Consider the following 3,791-nt stretch of genomic DNA (forward strand, 5'->3'; position numbering starts at 1 on the left):
ACCCCCTAGCCCCAAATATAATCCACTCTACAACCCTCATTGCATACTCCTACGATAAAAATAATGCCCTAAAATATAATACTTTTAGACTATTCTCTCTCCCATAGATTTCAATGCCGTAAACATTTTTATATAAATGTATCAATCATTTGACACCTTAACTAAATAATGTGTCATATAACTTATGGTTGAATTTTTGTTCATATATATATATAATTTCTAAAAGGGTAGCATATTAAAAAGAAAGAAAAAATAGCTTAGAGCTAGATCTAATTGTAAAATTTTTCACTGAGATATGTGTCATTAGAAAAATCTAAAGACAGTTATGAATATATTTCATGAAAAGTATTTAAATATTCGTGATATTTATGGGAATGCTCAATCTCCTGATTTATATCACATATACTTTATATATAATCACTAGAAATTCTATTAAACCAATCATTCCTTGAGCTTGATAATTACCTTTGAGTGAAAGAAGTTACAAGTCTCAGTGGAGTATCTCTCTTGCCTTAGAGGAAATATTAATTGGAGTCAATTTTCGATTAGATAAAAAATGTTGTGGAACTGTCTCATCGACAAATCCCTTATCCCTGTAATGAAGAAAGTTGTAACGGTTTGCCAGGATGAGGCTGCACATTGTTAACCATCTCAGCGCAGTATTAGCCTACAAACTTGGTGATAATCTTACTTTTGATATAATTAATGCAGAAATAAAAGCTTTAGGTATGTAATTTAAAAGTTATCTCATGTTAATACTTTAAAACTTAAGAATTTAACTTCTTTTTCTGTTAATTTTCAGAAGATAATTATATATATGGAAGATAGCTCTGTAGTTTACTCACACTAAGAATTTTCATAACTAGTGGTTTCCAAAGATATATGTCAGAGAGAGAACATCTGTTATACCTTTTCAACTATGTACTTAATCTTATTTTTATTAAGTCAACATTTTAGATTAAATATTATATAACCTAAGCTGGACTATAACCAAAGACAGAAGAAGAATTGATGCTTTTAAGTTGTGGTGCTGGAGAAGTGTATTGAATATACCATGATATGCCAAGAGGTCTGTCTTGAAGTGGATGAAGCCAAGCTGTTTCTTGGAGGCAAGGATTTTGAGGCTCTTCTCAAATACTTTAGCCAAGTTGCCAGAAGGGACCAGTCCTTAGAGAAGGATGTCATGCTTAGAATAATGTAGATAAAAACAGGAGAGGAAGACTCAGATGGGATGGATTTATCCAGTAATTTGTGATAATGAAAGTAGATGTGTCAGAGACAGTGATATTGGCCCAGAATGGGGTAGGGTTCAGAGCTATTGTGTGTAAGGTCACTATGAGTCAAGGTTGAATCAATAGCACATAAAAACAACCTAACAACCATATAGAGTCAGAAACGACCCATATCTAACTTCTGGTGGGTTTTCAGAGGCAGTTAATATCAAGGGAGCAGATTGTCCATCCTTCTCCTGCAGAGCCGCTGGTAGGCTCGAACAGCTTTCCTTAGGGACTGCCATGCAGCTTCTTGCCACTAGGCCACCAGTAGTTAGTTACATAATTTTCAGGGAAGAAAAACAAAGTTAATATATTCAAGGCAAATGAACTAAATACTTGGAAAATTAGTAATTTTTACCTAGTAGATTTGTTGTTGTGTACCGTAGAATAGGCTCAATGTCACGAAGTCAAAGATTCTCACCACTGGACCAATCGGCAGCATCAGGATGGATGGTGAAGAGATGGAGATTGTTCACAGCTTTAGTTTGCTTGGCTCCACAGTCAACACTCTTGATACCAGCAGCCAGGAAATTAAAAGATGTGTTGCCATGGGGAACGTTTGCTGTTAGGGACCTCTCCAAAGTACTGAAGAGCAATGGTGTCTCTCTGGAGACTAAGGTGCACCTGATACAGAAGAATTGATGCCTTTTAGCTATGGTGCCGGTGAAGAGTATTGAGGATACCATGGACTGCTAGGAAAACAAACAGATTCATCCTGAAAAGGGTCAAAACAGGAGGCTCCTTGGAGGCAAGGATTCTGAGGCTCCATCTAACATACTTTGGACATGTTGTAAGGAGAGACCGGTCCTTGGAGAGGGACATCATGCTTTGTAGGGTGAAGGGACAAGACAGGAGGGGAAGGCCCTCTATGAGGTGGATTGATTCAGTGACTGGTGTAATCGGGATGGGAGTGTCAGAGACAGTGCGATTGGCACAGGACAGAGCAGAGTTTAGGGCTATTGTACAAAGGGTCGCTATGAGTCGCAAGCTACTCCTCGGCACATAACAACAACCACCATAGGTAGAGTTGGAGACTACCCATAGCTGATCCTCTGGTGGGTTTTCAAAGGCAGTTAATAGCAAGGAAAGAGATTACCCATTCTTCTTCAGCGGAGCAGGTAGTGGCCTGATTGCAGCGCAGTTTTTTGCCACTAGGTCATCAAAGCTGTAATAAATATGCTTTTGTTGTTTATCGTCGAGTCAGGACAGACTCATAGCAGACCTTCCATAGCGGGTTTTCAAAGGTTTCCAGAGGCAATTAATCACATGAGAGGAGATTGTCCATCCTTCTCCCGCAGAGCCACAGGTAGCCTCGAACTGCGTGTCTTAAGTATTGCAGCGCAGCTTCTTGCTAGTAGGCCACCAGACCTCCCTAAAGGGACACATTGTCTAGGCAAAGCTAATTGAAGAGCATGGGATGGTCTATTATATTATTAGAGAGAGGACAGAATTTTAATTCCACAAAGGTTAAGTTGTTTACTTCCTGTTTTTGGAATTCGATCTGCTAAGATTTGTAATAGAACAGGTACAAGAAGTGTCTGGTCAATATTTTCCCAAATGCTTGACCTGTTGTATAAGTCCATAATTTCCAACACCAATAGCTGCTGCTTTTCTCAGTTTCCGAGCTCTTCTATGTCCCTTGGTTTTGGTGATTAGCTAGATGGTCTCCCAGACACTCGGACTTGTCATAGGAGTGACTCACATGACTGTAAATAAGCAAGCTTGTTCTGCAGAAACTGGTGAGATATGGGCCATGATCCTATAGGCAATCAGGTGTGGAACAGCTGGGTCGACACTGTGAGAGATGCAGGCTGGTGGCATACAGACTGGTGAGCTGCTGGAAGTAATTGCCAGACACAAGGAGGTGTTTCCAAAAGAGAGAAGAATTTGATCAATTAGTGATTTTTACATACTAGTAGATACTGATGTAATTCTTGACTCACTTAATTTACATTATTGTTGTTGTGTGTCACCTAGTTAACTGGCCCGTAACTGACTGTCCAGTGGGTTTTCAGAGGTAGTTTAATCACATGAGAGGACATTGCCCATCCGTCTCTGATGCAGCATCACGTTTTGAACCATATTTCATTAAGATTTCAGTGCAGCTTCTTACCAGAAGGCCACAAGTGCTCCCTTTCTATGCATTATGCTGTGTCAGATAGATTAAAATACTTGTGAAAATATAAACTTTAAAAAAAAACCCTAACTTTAATTCTTCAAATTTTATTCAGTATTTCATTTAAACCAAAACTTCTAGCTGAAAATTAATGCATATTCCTCATTGGTGCTTTGAAAATGGGCTCTCTGCAGAGCTATTGGTTTGGAAGATTGGCCAACCTGCTGTAACTGACATATACCTGCCTCATACCACCTGTGTTTAAGACCCATATAACTCTTGTGCTTTTTGCTTCACAAAGTTTTGGAACAGCTGCTCTTCAAAAGAACATATGCTAAGGACATGGTAAATTAGTTCAGACCTTACAAAAACTTGAAGAATTGTTTGAAAAAAAGTTATAT

The 3,791-nt window shown here is 38.7% G+C and overlaps 1 pseudogene; it reads left to right on the plus strand.

Annotated features, from left to right (window-relative positions):
• The first annotated feature begins 626 nt into the window (after positions 1 to 626).
• Positions 627 to 3,791, plus strand: part of LOC102859939 — a 59,785-nt pseudogene continuing 56,620 nt past the window's right edge.

Source organism: Elephantulus edwardii, unplaced genomic scaffold (genome assembly GCF_000299155.1).
Source record: "Elephantulus edwardii isolate Elephantulus edwardi_28Jun2011 unplaced genomic scaffold, EleEdw1.0 scaffold00043, whole genome shotgun sequence".
NCBI classification, from domain to species: Eukaryota; Metazoa; Chordata; class Mammalia; order Macroscelidea; family Macroscelididae; genus Elephantulus; species Elephantulus edwardii.